The sequence below is a fragment of the Gossypium hirsutum genome, chromosome D06 (assembly GCF_007990345.1).
Source record: "Gossypium hirsutum isolate 1008001.06 chromosome D06, Gossypium_hirsutum_v2.1, whole genome shotgun sequence".
Lineage (NCBI taxonomy): Eukaryota > Viridiplantae > Streptophyta > Magnoliopsida > Malvales > Malvaceae > Gossypium > Gossypium hirsutum.
Genome location: NC_053442.1, coordinates 17,652,325 through 17,673,610, shown reverse-complemented (window position 1 = coordinate 17,673,610; position 21,286 = coordinate 17,652,325). Strand labels below are relative to the sequence as shown.

Here is a 21,286-nt window from a genome sequence, read left to right as displayed (position 1 = left end):
CCTATCATTATTGCTAATGATAGGGATAGAGCTCTAAGACAGTATGTCGTGCCAGTGCTTCATGATCTTAATCCAAGTATTAGGAGACCCAAAATCAAGGCACAATAGTTCGAGCTGAAGCCAGTCATGTTCCAAATGCTTCAGACAGTGGGCCAATTCAGTGGAATGCCTACTAAAGATCCTCATCTTCACTTAAGACTGTTTATGGAGGTGAGCGATTCTTTCAAGTTAGTTGGAGTACCCGAAGATGTCGTACAATTGAAGCGGTTCCCATATTCGCTAAGGGACAGAGCTCGAGTCTTGTTGAACTCATTGCCACCAAATTCAATTTCAACATGGAAAGAATTAGCAGAAAGATTCCTCATGAAGTATTTCCCACCTAGCAAGAATGCTAAGTTGAGGAACGAGATCATTGCTTTCCAAGAAATGGATGATGAGTCCTTGTATGAGGCATGGGAAAGGTACAAAGAATTATTACAGAAGTGCCCTCATCATAGAATCCCATACTGCATCCAACTTGAGACGTTTTATAATGGTCTCAATGCTCATACGAGGATGATAGTGGACGCTTTTGCTAACGGTGCCCTCTTTTCTAAGTCTTACAGTGAGGCTTATGAAATCATCGAGAGGATTGCCAGTGACAATTATTAATGGCCAACCAATCGAGCAGCATCAGGAAGACAAGTCGTTGGAATACATGAAGTAGACGCTCTAACTTTACTCGCATCTCAGGGATTCTCAATGCTTAAAAATTTTAGCACTAATGGGTTTAATAGTTTTGCAGCACAGCTACTGAATCAATTTGAAAATGTAGCCTGTGTTTATTGTGGGGAAAGACATCTGTTCGAAGAAAGTCCATTGAACCCAGAATCCGTTTATTACATGGGTAATCGGGACCAAAACCGAGGAAGGCAAGGAATACAATCCAATTCCTATAACCCATTGTGGCAAAACCACATTAATTTCTCCTAGAGTAACCAAGGGGCTGGACCCAGTAACACATACGCCCAACCTAGACCGACCCAGCCACCTATTTTTAGCCAACAAGTTCAGAAACAACCTCAAGTTGAACCATTCAATGGCTTGGAAAACTTGTTGAAGGCATACATAGCCAAGAACGATGCCTTAATCCAAAGCCAAACAATTACATTGAAAAGGCTAGAAACCAAATGGGCCAGCTTGCAACTGAACTTAGAAACTGACCACAAGGTGTTTTACCTAGTGATACGGAGGATCTGAGGAATCCATGGAAGGAGCATTGTAAAGAGTTGACATTGAGGAGTGCAAAGACATTAGAGCCCAACACAATCAAATTTGAAAAGGAGCTAGCTGATGCTCAAGACTCAGAGGAAGTTCAACCGAATGTTGAAATTTCAGTTTCATCGAAACCTAAATCTACAAAATCTGATAGTGTAACTACTGAACCAACTAATTCTAATAGACTAAGAACTGCGTTAGATGTAGAATTGCCACAGAAGACGAATCAACCAGTTCCAGTAAAGAAGCCTCCACCACCCTACCCTCAAAGGCTTTAGAAGCAGAAGTAGGAAGTTCAATTCAAGAAATTCCTAGACGTACTTAAGCAACTTCATATCAACATCTCGTTGGTTAAAGCACTTGAAAAAATGTTGAACTACATCAAATTCATGAATGATATCGTGTTAAAAAAATGAAGACTTGGAGAATTTGAGACGATAGCCTTGACAAAGGAATGCAGTGCGTATCTTCAAGACAAACTACCCTCAAAGTGTGTCATTTTGGTGTTTTACCATACCTTGAACCATTGGAGCAACATATTGTGGTAAGGTATTATGTGATTTGGGTGCGTGTAAGTTGGGGATAGGTGAAGTTAGACCTACTACGGTTACACTTCAATTAGCAGATCGATCCTTAGCACATTCAGAAGGAAAAACTGATGATGTATTGGTACATGTAGACAAATTTATTTTTCCTGCTAACTTTGTTATTCTAGACTTTGAAGTAGACAAAGAAGTGAGAATCATTCTAGAAAGGCCTTTCCTAGCAATTGGAAGGACACTTATTGATGTGCAGAAGGGTGAGCTTACTATGCGTGTTCAGGACGACCAAGTAACATTTAATGTTTTTAAGTCTATGCGATTTCCTGATACAATTGATGATTGTTTTGCATTGTCTGATTTAGAGGAATTAATCATGGAAAAAGAACTCAACTATGTTGAGGACCCATTGCAACAAATTTTGACATCAGACCCTCCAAATGATGAAAAGGAAGATGAATACTTAGCTTTGCTAGAAGCTAATCAAAGGGGATTTAATCTGCAATCCTGTTTTGAATCTTTGGAGTTGGAGAATAGGGATTATGCCCAACCGAAAGCATCAATCGAGAAGCCACCTAAATTAGAACTGAAGGTACTTCCGTCACATTTAAAATATGTTTATTTAGGTAACGCTTCTACTTTCCTTGTGTTTGTTTCAGTGAAATTAACCGTTAAGCAAGAAGAAATTAACCATAGCCGATATTCGCGGCATTAGTCCATCTGTATGCATGCACAAGATCATCTTGAAAGATGGCAAAAAAGGGATGATTGATGGACAACAAAGACTGAACCCCATCATGAAGCACGTGGTAAAGAAAGAAATCATCAAGTGGTTGGATACAGGTATAATTTATCCCATCTCAGAAAGTTTGTGGGTAAGTCTGATCTAGTGTGTGCCAAATAAAGGAGGTATTACGGTCATTGAAAACAAGAATAACGAGTTGATACCGACTAGAACAGTTACGGGATGGAGAATTTCCATCGATTACCGGAAGCTGAACAAGGCGACTAGGAAAGATCACTTTCCCTTACCATTTTTGGACTAGATGCTGGATAGATTCCCAGGGCGAGACTATTACTATTTTCTCAATGGATACTTGGGGTATAATCAGATTACAGTAGCACCAGAAGATCAACACAAGACAATATTCACCTACCCATACGGTACATTTGCATTTAGACGCATGTCATTTGGTTTATGTAATGCACCTGCTACATTTCAAAGATGTATGATGTCTATTTTTATTGACATGGTTGAAAAATACTTGGAAGCATTTATGGATGATTTTTCAGTATTCAAAGATGCATATGATGATTGCCTAGCCAGTCTAGCCAAGGTACTAATGCGATACGAAGAAACAAACCTCATACTCAACTTGGAAAAGTGTCATTTCATGGTCCGATAAGGTATTGTTCTATGGTATCGGATAACGAGACATAGAATCGAGGTAGATAAAGCAAAGGTAGACGTTATTGAGAAACTCCCACCTCCAACATCTGTAAAGAGTGTTAGGAGCTTTTTAGGCCATGTCGGTTTCTATCGAAGATTTATCAAGAACTTCTCCCAAATTGTTAAACCCTTATGCAAATTATTAGAGAAGGACACGACATTCAAATTTGATGAGGAATGCTTAAGAGCTTTCAAAGATTTGAAGAGTCGGTTAATTTCAGCACCCATAATCGTCACACCAGACTGAGATTTGCCATTTGAATTGATGTGTGACGCAAGTGACTTTACGATAGGAACTATCATGGGCCAGCGAAGGAATAAAGTTTTTAATCCCATCTACTATGCAAGCGAACTCTGACAGGAGCTCAACTGAATTATACGGTAACAGAGAAAGAGTTACTTGCTATTGTGTTTGCTTTTGACAAGTTTCGATCCTATCTTGTAGGTACCAAAGGGACTGTCTATACAAACCATTTGATAATTAAGGATTTACTTGCCAAGAAAGACGCTAAGCTGAGACTGATCAGATGGGTACTTCTACTTTAAGAGTTCGATCTAGAAATTCAAGATCGAAAGGGAGTAGAAAATCAAGTAGCAGACCACTTGTCCAGGTTGGAGCGACAAGAAGGGAATTCTCCACTTATACCCATTCAGGAGACATTTCCAGATGAACACATACTAAAGGTAAATCTTGTCCATAATACCCCTTAGTTTGCTAATATTACTAACTATTTAGCTTGTGGTTTGATGTCGATTGATAAGACGTATCATAAAAAGAAAAAGTTTCTTCACAATGTGAAGTACTATTTATGGGAAGAACCATACTTGTTTAAAAAGTGTATAGATCAAATGATAAGGAGATGCATGGCAGATGATGAAGTACATAAGATTCTATATTATTGTCACTTAGCTCTGAGTAGGGGACACTTCGGAGGTATACATACTGCGGTCAAAGTATTGCAAGCCGAATTCTTTTGGCCAACACTATTGAAAGACATGTATGCTTACATAAATAGTTGTGATTGATGTCAAAGGGTTGGAAACGTCACTAACAGAGATGAGATGCCCCGGAAAAACATCATTGAGGTAGAGTTATTCGATGTTTGGGGTATTGACTTTCTCGGTCCTTTCCCTCCATCTTTTGGTCACAAGTACATATTGGTAGCAGTAGACTATGTGTCTAAGTGGGTTGAGGCTGAGGCATATCCGACAAATGATGCTAAGGTTGTGATGAAGTTTTTGCAGAAGCATGTGTTCACAAGGTTTGGAACCCCAAGAGCTATCATCAGTGATGAAGGGTCCCATTTTGTGAACAAGTGGTTGAAATCGTTACTCGATAAACATGGAGTAAAGCACAAGGTTACGACAGCTTACCATCCACAGACGAATGGGCAAGCTGAATTGGCAAACAAAAAGATCAAAGGCATACTCGAGAAGGTAGTATGCCCGAACCGACAAGATTTGTCCCAAAGATTGGACGATGCTTTATGGGCTTACAGGACAACATACAAGACTCCTATAGGTTGGTCTTTAGGAAAGCCTGTCATTTGCCCTTGGAGTTAGAGCACAAAGCTTACTGGGCTCTCCAACAACTCAATTTGGATTTTAAGCTTGCTAAAGAGAAATGGATGCTCCAACTCAAAGAGTTAGAAGAATTCTGAATGCTCTCATACAAGAATGCCAAATTACTTAAGGAAAGACTTAAGAGATGGCATGACAAGCACATTTGGGTTTGAGAATTTGAAGTAGGTCAGCAAGTCTTGTTATTCAATTACAGATTAAGATTCTCTCCAGGTAAGTTAAAATCACGTTGGTCCGGTCCATTTACAATTCACCAAGATTATCCATATGGAGTTGTCGAACTTCAAAGTAAGGGGAGGTAATTTTCGAGTTAATGCTCAGCGGTTAAAATATTACTTAGGGGATAAAATTGAACGAGATCAAATTTCGTTCATTTTATCAAATATTTAATTTTTCTTATTTTTATTTTTAAATAAATGATTTAGGGTATATTTTCGGGATTAGTATGTTTAAATAAATTATGTCTAAGAGATTGGAACTTAAGCGGGACTGCTTGTGACCCCTCCAATCTTTCTTGAGAATTGATTTTAACATAATCTTCCGAGAAATTATTCCCTAAATAGCAAAATAAATTTTTAGTTTTTCAAATAAAAGGGTCAATTTTTATCCATGTTATAACTGCAACTCAATTTCAAATTTTCCTTAAGTCTAGGTACTTAATTGAATTATTTTCAAAATTTGGTTGCTCTTTTTGTAAATATTAAAAATTAGATGTCTCTTTTTGTAAATATTTTCAAAAGGCATCTAGAATAAATATTTTCAATTTAATTTAATAAATAAGATGATAATCATTAATATATAATTATATCTATTATAATATCTATTAATTATTATCAACTTTCTATAGAATTAGGATTAGTTTAAATTTGATCATATTTTATTTAATAAGTATTTATTTTAATAAATTAATAGCAAATAATACTTTAATATGGATTATATTAATTATTAATTATTGTTAACTCCATGTAGAATTAGAACTTGGAACATCTTAATTATTAATTTGGTCTAAGAATTCTAATTAAACTCCTACTCCTTTCACTATAAATTTCACCCACCTTTATCATTTTTTTCACTCATCCCTCCATCAATCCTAGCATCCAAAACCCACCAAGTACTAAATCACCTAGTGCCGAACTCTCTAGCTGTAACACCGCCTAGCTCCACACGTCACCCTCACGCTTAGCAGCAGCCCCATTTGGCCAGCAGCCCACGCACACACCAGCCGCTACTGCCGCTCGCGCCAGACCTGCTCTAACGCACCCACTCGCGCGCACCAACTCACTAGCCTTGTTGTTCGCCCGATAGTGCCAGCTGCTATCCGCACATCTGCTCACACTGCGCCTTGATACTCGCATCAAGACCCTTGCTTATCGCACCACACCATCAAGACACCCTACAACTATCCCTAAACCAACCCCTTTTGCTTTATATTTTTTTCTCCTAAATTTTAATTTTATTTAATTATTTAATTTTCCAATTTATTGAATTATTAATATTGTGTACTAATTAAATTTTTGAGAAAATATTTGTTTTCATCTTATGTTCAGATTAATCATGCCTCGCAAGAGAACTCGTGCCTCTATCCAAATTGACGAATCACAAAACAAATTCCATTGTGAAGAAGCCAAAGCGAGATGTGAAAATGTTTTCAAGAATCAATAGATGCACCTAGAAAAAGGCTTTATGCTGAAAGAAAGCAATTATATTGATTTCATGGCGCGCATTCGACAAATTGCTGAAGCTCTCAATTGGGAGTTATTTTGTGAGAAAATACCTAGTGTAGATGAGGAGTTAGTTCATGAATTTCACGCGAATTTGACCTCAAGCGAATTGACAGAAGTTTCTGTTTGCGGAATTAAGGTACCAATAACCTTAAACGCTATTAATGAATTCTCTGAATTACCTAATTTCAAAGACGACGAATATTCTTCCTTGATGAGAAATATTGAGTCTGAAAATCTGAAAGAAATTCTTGAGGAACTTATAGTTCCAAGTTCTAAGTGGGCTGTGTCAAAGTAAAGAATTCACACTTGTCACAGAGAATATTTGACACCACTAGCGAAGGTATGGTTCTACTTCATTTGATTTAGCCTTATGCCCATTTCACATGAGACTACAATTTCATTAGAGCGAATGGTCTTGTTATACTCGATTTTAACTGGAAAGACCATTGATGTGGGAAAAATCATCTTGAGAGAAATGCAGAATTGTGCCACTAGAAATTCCGGCCCAGCTTATTTTCCCTTTACGATAACAATTTTGTGCTTGAAAGCTAAAATTCTTTCAAACGTAAAGAAGACAGGTTATAGCCAGATCACAACCACAGGGAGACTCTGTTCTACAGCAACGAGTTGAAGAGAGTGAGGATCTCGAAGAAGAAGAAGATCCTATAGAGATCGAACCAATGTAGTCAACTGAAATCCCTGATAAGGTAGGACCAATGGAACCAGTAACCAAACCTGAGGTTGTAACTTCAATGTTCAGGACTCAATCCCTCGTCCAGATCTTCGAGTTGAGCTGTCAAAGTTGATGAACATCATGCAACATATGCAGTGGCAGCAACAAGCTTACTGGAGATATTCAAAAATACGGGATGACTCAATGAGAAGCGCTCTTACGAAAATATACAATGACTCGTTTATTTTTGTGCCTGATTTTCCAGATTTCATATTTGAACCATGGAGTCCACTATCGAAGAGGGAGCGAAGTGATTCATGCAAAAACAAAGACAATGGAGCAAAAGATGAGTCAAATTCGAAGGGATCTGCAAATAAATAAAAAGGGGAAATCTTGACTTTATTTTATTTTCGTTCTTAGGTTATTTAATAGGATTAGGTTTTATTAGGAATTTTTATTTTTCGCATAATAAAGCAAGAGGTGGAAATCATTAATAAAAATGAACAAGTTGCAAAGTACAAAATGTGGCAATAGATATATACATGTCTAGGATTGGATCGAGAGAGAGCTTGGTACTTAAACAGTCAAATTGACTCACCTCCTCTTTTCTAGAATCCTACCAGGTGTATAGTATCTATTCACTTTTAACAATGAGGACATTGTTCATCTTAAGTAGGGGGACCGAAAAATTGAAATTATTTCCTTTCAGAATAAAATTTTCTTTTAATTAGGGTTAGGATATATTTTGTTCAAAACTTTGAAATTTTGTTAAGTATGCTAAACTTTAGTATAAATAAAGTTTGATTATTTCAATAATTGTTATGTTAGATTAATAATGGTAAAAATGTATTTTTAATAAAGCTTGTAAATCATACCATAAAATTTTTAGTTCCTTAGGAAAGTGAGGATGCATGGAATGTTGAAAATGATTTAGTTCCTTAGGAAAGTTTAAGTCTCTACAATTGACTTAGTAGTTTCTTGAGGTGAAATCCTAAGAAGCATGGAATGTTGAAAATGATTTAGGCAACTTTTGTTTGGACCGTTTAAGACTTTCAAGCCAACCTTGACGAATTTTTATCTGTTGAAACCCAACTTTGAGACTATATGGCCTAATTTTATTTGAACCTTTGCAATATTTAGCCATCACGTTTCTCGTAATTATCTTTAAATTGTCCCAAACACTAGTCTCAGTACTATTGAGGATATTCTTTGAAACAAGTTTGGGGGAGTTGAAAAGAAGTATCAAATGCTCAAAAAAGAAATTGTAGTACTGGAACGAAGAAAATGTGCAAGTGTACACAATCGCAACAAGTAATAAAGTGACAAGTAAATGTCGAGTTATCGTACCCACAGGGACTGTAAAATTGAATATTTATGAAATTAATGTTAAAACACTTTGGTGATGGAAAATATTTTGGTTTAAAGATGATAAAAAACTAAGGGTTAAAAACTAAGTAAAAAATTAAAAATAAAAAGGTTCTAATGCACGATTTCAAATAAAGTTTAATCAAGATGATATGATTGTGTTGGATTAATTACATTCCTTTAATTTAGAATTACTAAACTTATGTTTATACTGCTACGAACAAATTCACGGTAACTCGGTAATTTGCTAACTACTGCTCATACATACTTATTAAATTAATCAGTCTCTTGAACATTTTCCAATGTCAATCCAAGCGATTAATCAATATTCCCAAGCATATAAAAGATCAAGTGAGGTAACAAAGTATTTCTACCTTGAAACAGTTTAATCACAATAATCTTGCAAGTTATGCAAGGCATATGTATCGCCAAATACAATGCTAAATTAACTTCAGCTACCTTAGAAGAATAAACATGCACTGATTAAGTATTGTGTCGATTAATTACAATTTCAATAAAATTTAATAATTAAATTATTAGTTATCTAACAATTAATATTCCAAGAATAACTTAGGCATGATTTTACTTAATCAAGCATATTACCGAGGCGTATAACAGCACAAACACAAATTTCAATAATTCAAGTAGGCAAAAAATAATGAACCCAAATCTGATTAAATTCAAGCTATTGATTAAAATAACCATTTCAATAGCATAAATATTCATAAACATGCTTGTCAAAACAACAACGAAATTTAAAGAGATAAGGAACAAGAAGCAAATCCGGTGTTTCTCCGTGGCTTAACTAATTTCTCCCTTCTTCGTTCTCCGTTATCCTCGGCTATCGAGGTGGCTTATGAACACTTTAATTGCTGCTCAAAAATGACTGATGAGGACCTCTTTCCCAAGAGAAGAAATCGACACTTGAACAAAAGGGAAAATGGGAAGGAAAAGTTGAGAGAAAGTGAGAGAGGAGAAGAGAGAATGAGAGTGTGAGGGATGATTTGAATGGGCAGCAAAGGGGGGTTTATATAGCTGAGGATGGCTGCTAAAAATAGAAAATTTCAGCAGGCAAAGAGCCCCCCATGTCCGGCCATCCTACATGACAAAGTTGAGACTTTCAACTTTGCTAAAATTAGCCTGGGGCAAATCCTTAAAGCCTTAATTTAAAGTGAGGTTTGAATGCAATTTAGAAGTCTTTTAAAGGCCTTCTTGAAGCTCATTTAATCAAATAAAAATGCTGAGTTGGGTCAGCATTTGAACGGTTTTGGGCTGCCCAATTGGTGGCTGGTTCGGTTCGCTCAATTTGGTTCAACTGGTGCGATTCAACTGGGCCCATTTTCCATAATTAGTTAAAATTAATTTATTTAGCCCAAATTAAATTGGGAATAAATTAAAATTAATTAAATTATGAATTAATACACATATTTGGACCTTCTTAGGCTGGAAATTATTTTTCCTTGTTACTTCGAATTGCTTCTCAGTTTTGTTCTTCTAATGGTGTTTGCCAGGTCAATTTTCGCCCTTTGTACGAATCTATCAAAAATAATCAAAATTCACTAAAAATAATTGTAAAATTGAATAAAAATTAACATTTTCAAATTTTTAATACAATTTAATTATTTTATAAAAATTAATTATTTTATGACAAAAATTCTATCGAAAATGTATGATTTTAAGTAGAATTAGGTATGAAAAAGTATATAAATCTGTGTTTCCACACCCCAAACTTAAATCATTGCTCGTCCTGAGTAATGCACAAATTTCAAAAAGAATTTCTCAGAAACACTTTTGAAGAATTCCTTCGGAACAAGTTTCTTCTCAAAATTATGAATTCAATATACTTAGGCTCAAAAATAAGAAATTTGATAATTATGCTACTTAAGTATGCATATCGTTCAAATTAAATCCAAAAACTATTATAATAGCAAAATTAGACTAAATGCCTCTTTAACAAAGACATGTTAACCCTTACCAATTTGAATATTTTATTCTCCTATTCAAGACTAAGCTGCAATCATTAAGTTTAACTTATGTCTTCATATGTTGATCTTCGCAATTTCTCTCCACTAATGTAGGTAGCATAGAAACTTGAATCAATAGGTCTTTATTAAGGTTGTAATGTGGCTAGGCTATGGGTAGGTAAAAGATAGATAAATTTTGGCTTAAAAACCCTAGAGTCAGTGTAAAATTGAACCTTCAGAATTTTTACCTTCGATACACCAACTTATTTTACTTTCACATGCTCTTTTGTACATATATTTTCTTTCGAGTACATTTTTTTAAAATTCAAATTCGAGTACTTGCTTCATGTACTACGATTTTCGGGCAATTGATACTTCTTTTCAATTCCCCTAAACTTATTTTCAAACGATATTCTGAATAGTACTGAGTCTAGTGTTTGGGACAATTTTAAAGATAACGAAGAGAAAAGTGATGGCTAACTATTGCAAAGGTCCAAATAAACTAGGCCATATAGTCTCAAAGTTGGGTTTCAAAGGAAAATTTTATCATGGTCGGCTTGAAAGGCTCAAACGGTTTAAACAATAATTGCCTAAGTCATTTTCACTATTCCATGCTTCCTAGGATTTCGCCTCAAGAAATTACTATGCCAATTCTAAAGACTTAAACTTTCATGCATGCCTAATTTTTTTTAGGGAACTAAAAAAAATTCTATGGTACGAATTTGCATGATTTATTAAAAATACATTCATATCATTATTAAGCTAACATAATAACTTATTGAAATAATAGAACTTTATTAATAATGAAGTTTAGCATACTTAACAAAATTTCAAATTATTGAACAAAATATATCCTAATCATAATTAAAAGAAAATTTTATTCTGAGTGGAATTAATTCAAATTTTCGGTCCCCCCAACTTAAAATGAACAATGTCCTCATTGTTTAAAGTGAATAGATACTATACACCAGGTAGGATTTTAGAAAAGAGGAGGTGAGTCAAATTGACTGCTTAAGTACCAAGCTCTCTCGAAATCCAATCCTAGACATGTATATACCTATTGCCACACTTTAGCCTTTGTGACTTGTTCAAATTTTATTCATGATTCCTATATTTTGTTTTATTGTGCAAAAATAAAAATTCCTAATTAACCTAATCCTAAAATAACTTAAGAATAAAAATAAAATAAAGTTGAGGTCCTCCCTTTTTTATTTTTTTGTCGATCCTTTCGAATTCGACTCATCTTTTGCTTCATCATTTTTGCCTTTGCATGAATTTCTTTGCTCCCTCTTTGACAATGAACTCCATGGTTCAAATATGAAATTTGGAAACTCAAGCACAAAAATAAATGGGTCATTATAAATTTTCCTAAGGGCACTCCTCATCGAGTCATCCCTTATTTTTTAGTATCTTTAGTAGGCTTGTTGCTGCCATTGCATGTTTTGCATTAAGTCCATCAGCTTTGATAGCTCATCACGAAGATCTGGGCTAGGCAGTGGAGCTCTAAACACTGAGGTTTCGATATCAGGTTCAACTTGTGGTTCCATTGGTTTTTCCTCATTAGGAACTTCAGTTGACTGCTCTGGCAGGATCTCTGTGGGGTCATCTTCTGCTTCTTCAGGATCCTCACTTTCTTCAACTCGTTGTTGTAGAACAGAATCTCTAGCTACTCAGTAGAGGTCCCAATCGGTGATTGTGCCCTGACTATACCCTGTCTTCTTTACGTTCATAAGAATTTTTGCTTTTAAGCACAAAATTGTTATCATAAAGGGGGAAATAGGCTAGGCCAGAATGTCTAACGGCTAAATTTCGCATTTCTCTTAGGATGATTTTTCCTACATCAATGGTGTTTCCAGTTAGTATTGAGTATAATAGGACCACTCGCTCTAATGAGATTGTAGTCCCATGCGAACTAGACATAAGGCTGAAACGGATGAAATAGAACCATACCTTCGCAAGTGGTGTCAAATATTCTTTTCGACACGTGTGGATTCCTTGCTTTGAAACAGTCCACTTAGAACCTAGAATTGTGAGTTCCTCGAGAATTTCTTACAAATTTTCTGGCTTAATGTTGCTCAACAAAGAGGAATATTCATCGTTTTCTAAATTAGGTAATTCAAAGAACTCATTAATAGCATTTGAATTTATTGGTACCTTGATTCTGTGAACTGGAACTTCGGTCAATTCTCTTGAGGTTAAATTCGCATAGAATTCACGAACTAGTTCCTCATCCACACTTGGTCTCTTTTCACAAAACAATTCCCAATTGAGGGCTTCAGTAACTTGGCGAATACGTGCCATAAAGTGTTCGTAGTTTCTTTCCTTCAATGTGAAGCCTTTCTCTGGGTGCATCTGTTAATTTTTGAAGAGAATTTCGTATCTTACTTTGGCTTCTTCACTGTGGAACTTATTTTGTGTTTCATCGATTTGGGCAGAGGCAAGAGTTCTCTTGCGAGGCATGATTAACTTGAACATAAAATGGGAAAATTTATTTTCTCAAGAATTTAATTAATAAAAATTATTAATTTTTCAATGATTTGAAAAATTAAATAATTGAACAAAATTAAAATTCAAGAGAAAATTCGGTCTTACCACCCTTTTTAAAAAATAATAATAATTAAAAGTAAAAGAGGTTAAATTAAGGTAGGTTGGAGGATTTGGCTAAGGATGGGTGAAGGTGTGTGCCACAGACGTGTTGGAAGGTTGCTAGGTGTGCGGAAGGATGGGTGTGGAAGCGGGCAGCAACACGCAGTAGGGGTTGCGCACAAGCAGCAGCGTGCAGAACCTTCGGCAAGCAGACCTGATGAGCTGGGATGTGCGCTGCAGGTGTGGCGTATAGGAGCAGGACACGGCCTGGGCGACTGTTGGGGCTGGGGCGTGTGGTGTGCTGAGGCTGCTAGCCAAGCAATGTGCAGTTGAGGCTTGCGACACTTAAGGGATTTGGTGCTTTGGGGTTTTGAGTGATGAATGAATGGGACGAAGTAAGGGTGGAATTTATAGTCGGAGAAGTAGGAAGTAGAGTAGAATTCTTAAAGAAATTTAATAATTTAAATATTCTAAGTCTAGTCCTACTCAAAGTTAACAACAATTAATAATGAAATTATCAATTGCTATTAAATTATTAAAATAAGAATAAAATATGATTAAAATTAAACTAATCTTAATTCTATGCTAAGTTGATAAAAATTAATATATAAATTATAAGAGATATAATTATATATTAAAGTTTATCATATTTATATAAATATATATTAAAAAAATATTTATTTTAGATGCCTTTTGGAAATATTTACAAAAAGAGGCACCTAGTTTATATTATTTACGAAATTAGCAACCAAATTTTAAAAATAATTCAATTAAGTCCTTAGACTTAATGAAAATTTGAAATTGAGTTGTAATTTAAAACTTGGATCACAATTTGACCCTTTTATTTGAAAAATTAAAAATTTATTTTGTCATTCAAGAAATAATTTCTCAGAAAATTATGTAAAAATCAATTCCCAGGAAGATTGGAGGGGTCACAAGCAGTCCCGCTTAAGTTCCAATCTCCTAGAAAGAATTTATTTAAACATAATAAACCCAAAAATATACCCTAAACAATTTATTAAAAACAAGAAAATTTAAATATCTGATAAACTGAACAAGATTTGATCCCATTCAGGGTTTTCTCCGTAGTAATGTTTCAAACGCTGAGCATTGACTTGGAAATTACCTCCCTTACCTTGGAGTTCAACAACTCCATATGGATAGACGTGTTGAATCGTAAATGGATTAGACCAACGTGACTTTAGCTTACCTAGAAAGAACTTCAATCTGGAATTAAACAACAACACTTGCTGATCTGCTTCAAATTCTAGAACGCGAATGTGGTTGTCATGCCATTTCTTGAGTCTTTCTTTAAGTAATTTGGCATTTTCATATGAGAACATTTGGAACTCTTCTAACTCATTGAGTTGGAACATCCATTTCTCTTTCGCGAGCTTAGGATCCAAATTAAGCTGTTGAAGAGCCGAGTAAGCTTTGTGCTCTAACTCCAATGGTAGATAGCAGGCTTTCCCAAAGACCAGCCTATTGGGTGACATCCCTAACGGTGTCTTGTATGTTGTTCTGTAAGCCCATAAAGCATCATCTAATCTTGTGGACCAATCTTGTCGGTTCGGACAGACTACCTTCTCAAGTATGCCTTTGATCTCCTTATTTGCTAGTTCAGCTTGCTCATTTGTCTGCAGATGGTAAGCTGTTGCAACCTTGTTTTTCACTCCATGCTTGTCTAATAACCATTTTAACCACTTGTTTACAAAGTGGGATCCTTCATCACTGATGATAGCTCTTGGGGTTCCAAACCTTGTGAACACATGCTTCTGCAGAAACCTCATCACAACCTTAGCATCGTTTTTCAGATATGCCTCAGCCTCGACCCACTTAGACACATAGTCTACTGCTACTAGTATGTACTTGTGACCGCAAGACGGAGGAAAAGGACCAAGAAAGTCAATACCCCATACATTGAACAACTCTACCTCAATGATGTTTGTTCGAGGCATCTCATTTTTGTTGGTGACATTTCCAACACTTTGACATCGATCACAGCTCTTCACGTAAGCATATGCATCCTTGAATAATGTTGGCCAAAAGAATTCGGCTTGCAATACTTTTCCCGTTGTACATGTTCCTCCGGAGTGTTCCCCACTTGGAGCTGAGTGACAGTGGTATAAAATCTTCGGTATTTCATCTTCTGCCACGCATCTCCTGATCATCTGATCTACACACTTTTTAAACACATATGGCTCTTCCCAGAAATACTACTTCACATCGTGAAGAAACTTTTTCCTTTGTTGATACGTCTTATCAATTGACATCAAACCACAAGCTAAATAGTTAGCAATATCAGCAAACCAAGGGGTATTATGGACATGATTTACTTTCAGGATATCTTCGTCTGGAAACGTCTACTAAATTGGTATAAGAGGAGAATTCCCTTCTTGTGGCTCCAATTTGGACAAGTGATTTGCTACTTGATTTTCGACTCCCTTTCGATCTTGAATTTCTAGATTGAACTCTTGAAGTAGAAGTACCTATCGGATTAGCCTCGGCTTAGCGTCTTTCTTCGCAAGTAAATACTTAATTACCGAGTGGTCCGTATAGACAGTCACTTTGGTACCTACCAGATAAGATCGACACTTGTCGAAAGCAAACACAATGGAAAGTAACTCTTTTTCTGTTACCATATAATTCAGTTGAGCTCCTGTTCGGGTTCGACTTGTGTAGTAGATGGGATGAAAAACTTTGTTCCTTCGCTAGCCCAAGACAGCTCCAATTGCAAAGTCACTTGCGTCACACATCAATTCGAATGGCAAATCTCAGTCTGGTGTGATGATTATGGGTGCCGTGACTAATCAACTCTTCAAAGTGTTGAAGGCTTTTAAGCATTCCTCATCAAACTTGAATATATATATTTCTTCTCCAATAATTTGCATAAGGGTTTAGCAACTTTGGAGAAATCCTTGATAAATCTTTGATAAAAACTGGCGTGGCCCAAAAAGCTCCTAACACCCTTTACAGATGTTGGAGGTGGGAGTTTCTCAATAACGTCTACCTTTGCTTTGTCTACCTCGATCCCATGTCTTGTTATCCGATACCTTAGAACAAATCCTTCTCGTGCCATAAAATGGCACTTTTCCCAATTGAGTACAGGATTCATTTCTTCGTATCGCCTTAGTACCTTAGTTAGATTGGCTAAGCAATCATTGTAAGTATCTCCGAATACTGAAAAATCGTCCATGAAAAATTCCAAATATTTCTCAACCATGTCAGTAAAAATAGACATCATACATATTTGAAATGTAGCAGGTGCATTACATAAACCAAATGGCATGGATCTAAATGCAAACGTACCGTACGAGCAAGTGAATGTCATTTTGTATTGATCTTCCGGTGCTATTGTAATATGATTATACCCTGAGTATCCATCGAGAAAATAGTAGTAATCTCGTCTTGCGAGTCTATCCAGCATCTGGTCCAAGAACGGCAAAGGAAAGTGATCTTTCCTAGTCTTCTTGTTCAACTTCTAGTAATCGATGCAGATTCTCCATCCCGTAATCGTTCTAGTCGATATCAACTCATTGTTCTCGTTCTCTACGATCATGATACCTCGTTTTTTTGGCATGCACTGGACCGGGCTTACCCATGAACTGTCTGAGATGGGATAGATGATACCCGCATCTAACCACTTGATGATCTCTTTTTTTACTACGTTCTTCATGATGGGGTTCAGTCTCCGTTGTCCATCGATTGTCCCTTTTTGCCATCTTCTAGGATAATCTTGTGCATGCATACAGATGGACTAATGCCGCGAATATTGGCTATGGTCCATCCGATGGCCTTCTTGAATTGTTTCAGAACTAAAATAAGCTTCTCCTCTTCTTTAGTGGTCAATTCTGCTGAAACAATCACAGGCAGAGTAGAAGCGTTACCTAAATAAACGTATTTTAAATGAGAAGGTAATACCTTGAGTTCTAATTTAGATGGCTCCTCGATTGACGCTTTTGGTTGATAATAGTCCCTCTTTTCTAACTCCAAAGATTCAAAACGGGATTGCGGATTAAATCCCCTTTGATTAGCTTCTAGCAAAGCTAAGTATTCATCCTCCTCTTCATCATTTGGAGAATCCGATGTCAAAATTCTTTCCAGTGGGTCCTCAACACAGTTGAGTTCCTTCTCCACTATTATATCCTCTAAATTGAACACTGCAGAGCAATCATCCATTCTGTCAAGAAATCGGATAGACTTAAAGACGTTAAATGTTACCTGATCATCCTAAACACACATAGTGAGCTCGCCCTTCTGCACATCAATAAGGGTCCTTCCAGTTGCTAGGAACGGCCTTCCTAGGATGATTAGTACTTCTTTGTCTGCTTCAAAATCTAGAAATACAAAGTTAGCATGAAAGATAAAAGATACATCCTCGATTTTTCCTTCTAGATATGCTAAGGATTGATCTACTAGTTGAAGCGTAACTTTAGTTGGTCTAACTTCTCCTATCCCCAACTTTCTAAATATTGACATAGGCATCAAGTTGATACTTGCACCTAACTCACATAATGTCTTACCACAATATGTTGCTCCAAAGTTACACGAATGTTACACGGTATGGTAAAACATCCAGGATCCTTCAATTTTGGAGGTAGTTTATCTTGAAGATATGCATTGCATTCCTTTGTTAGAGCTACCATCTCAAATTCTCCAAGTCTTTATTTTTTAGACAAGATATCTTTCATGAACTTGACGTAGTTCGGCATTTGCTCAAGTACTTCAACAAACGGGATGTTGATGTGAAGTTGCTTGAGTACATCAAGGAACTTCTTGAATTGAATCTCTTGCTTCTGTTTCTAAAGTCTTTGAGGGTAGGGTGGTGGTGGTTTCATTATTTGGACTGATTCTGGTTGATTCATCTTTGGTGGCAATTCTGCATCTAACGATATTGTTAGTTCATCAGAATTAGCTGGTCCTGAGGTTACTTTGTCGGGTTTTACAGATTCTGGTTCTGGTGAAACTAGAATTTCAACACTTGGTTGAACTTCTTCTGAATCTTGAGCGTCAGCTAGCTCCTTTTCAACTTAGATAGTGTTGGGCTCCTTTTCAACTTCTCAATGTCAACGCTTTACAATGTTCCATCGCCAGATTTCTCGAATTCTTTGTGTCACTAGGTAGAGCACCTTGTGGTCAGCTCCTGAGTCCAGTAGCAAGCTGGCCCACTTGATTCTCCAAATTCCTTAGAGTGGTATCACTTTTTCGCCATGTATGCCTTCAATAGATTCTCTAATCTATTAGATGGTTCCGCTTGGGTTGGTTTCTAAACTTGTTGGGGGAAACTAGGCGGCTGAGTTGGTCTAGGTTGGGCATAAGTGTTACTGGTTCTAGCCCATTGGCTACTCCAAGAAAAATTTGGGTGATTTCGCCGTGATGAGTTATAAACGTTGGAATGCAGTTCTTGCCTCCCTTGGTTTTGGTTTTGGTTTTGGTTACCCATGCAATATACAGATTCGGGGTTTGATAGACATTCTTTAAACAAATGTCTTTCCCCACAATACACACAGGCTATATTCTCAAATTGGTTAGGTGGTTGGGCTGCAAAACTGTTAGATCCATTAGTGGTAAGATTCTTAAGCATTGAGGATATTGAAGATACTTGAGATACGAGTGAAGTGAGAGCGTCCACTTAATGTATTCCAACGACTCATCTTCCTGACGCTGCTTGATTGGTTGGTCATTGATAATTGTTGCTGCCAATCCTCTCAATAATTTTGTAAGCCTCATTATAAGACTTAGAAAGGAGAGAACCATTAGCAGAGGCATCCACTACCATCCTCGTGTGAGCGTTGAGACCATTATAGAATGTCTCAAGTTGAATACAATGTAGGATTTCATGATGAGGGCACTTTCATAATAACTCTTTGTACCTTTCCCATGCCTTATACAGGGACTCATCATCCATTTGTTGGAAGGCAGTGATCTCATTCCTCAACTTGGCATTCTTGCTCGACAGGAAATACTTCATAAGGACTCTCTCAGCTAACTCTTGCTATGTAGAAATGGTGTTTGGTGGCAATGAGTTCAACCAGGCACAAGCTCTGTCCCTTAGCGAATATGGGAACAATTTCAGTCGTAATGCATCTTCGAGTACTCCGGCTAACTTGAAAGAATCGCTCACTTCCATAAATAGTCTTAAGTGAAGATGAGGATCTTTAGTAGGCATTCCACTGAATTGGCCCAAAGTCTGAAGCATCTGGAACATGACTGGCTTCAGCTCGAGTTATTGTGCCTTGATTTTGGGTCTCCTAATACCCGGATGAAGATCGTTAAATACTGGCACGACATACTGTCGTAAAGCTCAAAGTAAGGATCGTTCTATTTCAAGGTCCACAGGGAGTAAGTCGATAATCTGGTCAATACTCATAAACACCTAAAATAATCACAGAAAGATTAAGTAAGTAAAGATTTAAATAGGAAAATAAATAAACCAAAATGTAAAAATAGATTAACAAAAATGGCTTTTTAAAAAAAAACAATCCCCGGCAACGGCGCCAAAAATTTGGAACGACAAAAATGTGCAAGTGTACACAATCGCAACAAGTAATAAAATGACAAGTAAATGTCAAGTTATCGTACCCACATGGACTGTAAAATTGAATATTTATGAAATTAATGTTAAAACACTTTGGTGATGGAAAATATTTTGGTTTAAAGATGATTAAAAACTAATGGCTAAAAACTAAGTAAAAAAAATTAAAAATAAAAAGGTTCTAATGCATGATTTCAAATAAAGTTTAATCAAGATGATATGATTGTGTTGGATTAATTACATTCCTTTAACATAGAATTATTAAACTTATGTTTATACTGCTACGAACAAATTCACGGCAACTCGGTAATTTGCTAACTACTGCTCATACATACTTATTAAATTAATCAATCTCTTGAACATTTTCCAATGTCAATCCAAGCAATTAATCAATATTCCCAAGCATATAAAAGATCAAGTAAGGTAACAGAGTATTTCTACCTTGAAACAGTTTAATCACAATAATCTTGCAAGTTATGCAAGGCATATGTATCGCCAAATACAATGCTAAATTAACTTCAGCTACCTTAGAAGAATAAGCATGCACTGATTAAGTATTGTGTCGATTAATTACAATTTCAATACGATTTAATAATTAATTCATTAGTTATCTAACAATTAATATTGTAAGAATAACTTAGGCATAATTTTACTTAATCAAGCATATTACCGAGGCATATAACAGCACAAACATAATTTCAATAATTCAAGCAGGCAAAAAATAATGAACCCAAAACTGATTAAATTCAAGCTAGATTGATTAAAATAACCATTTCAATAGCATAAATATTCATAAACATGTTTGTCAAAACAACAACAAAATTTAAAGAGATAAGGAACAAGAAGCAAATCCGGTGTTTCTCCGTAGCTTAACTAATTTCTCCGTTCTTCGTTCTCCGTTATCCTCAGCTATCGAGGTGGCTTATGAACACTTTAATTGCTGCTCAACAATGGCTGATGGGGACCTCTTTCCCAAGAGAAGAAATCGGCACTTGAACAAAAGGGCAAATGGGAAGGAAAAGTTGAGAGAAAGTGAGAGAGGAGAAGAGAGAATGAGAGTGTGAAGGATGATTTGAATGGGCAGCAAAGGGGGGTTTATATAGTTGAGGATGGCTGCTAAAAATAACAAATTTCAGTAGCCAAAGAGCCCCCTCATGGCTGTCCATCCTACATGGCAAAGTTGAGACTTTCAACTTTGCTAAAATTAGCCTGGGGCAAATCCGTAAAGCCTTAATTTAATGTGAGGTTTGAATGCAATTTAGAAGTCTTCCAAGGGCCTTTTTCCAACTCATTTAATCAGCTAATAATGCTGATTTGGTTCAGCATTTGAATGGTTCTGGACTGCCCAATTGGCGGCTGGTTCGGTTCGCTCAATTTGGTTCAACTGGTGCGGTTCAACTGGGCCCTTTTTCCATAATTAATGAAAATTAATTTATTTAGCCCAAATTAAATTGGGAATAAATTAAAATTCATTTAATTATTAATTAATATACATATTTGGACCGTCTTAGGCTAGAAATCATTTTGCCTTGTTACTTCGAATTGCTTCTCGGTTTTGTTCTTCTAACGATGTTTGTCGGGTCAATTTTTGCCCTTTATACAAATTTGTCAA

At 36.2% G+C, this 21,286-nt stretch overlaps 2 non-coding genes across 2 annotated transcripts; one reads left to right on the top strand and one right to left on the bottom strand.

Moving 5' to 3' along the window:
• Nucleotides 1–393: 393 nt before the first annotated feature.
• On the bottom strand, nucleotides 394–500 carry LOC121218785 (small nucleolar RNA R71). Its single transcript, XR_005915262.1, has one exon. It is a non-coding gene; the product is annotated as a small nucleolar RNA R71 (small nucleolar RNA).
• An 18,473-nt stretch (nucleotides 501–18,973) lies between these two features.
• LOC121219010 (small nucleolar RNA R71) lies at nucleotides 18,974–19,080 on the top strand. The gene has a single exon (XR_005915491.1). It is a non-coding gene; the product is annotated as a small nucleolar RNA R71 (small nucleolar RNA).
• Nucleotides 19,081–21,286: the final 2,206 nt, after the last annotated feature.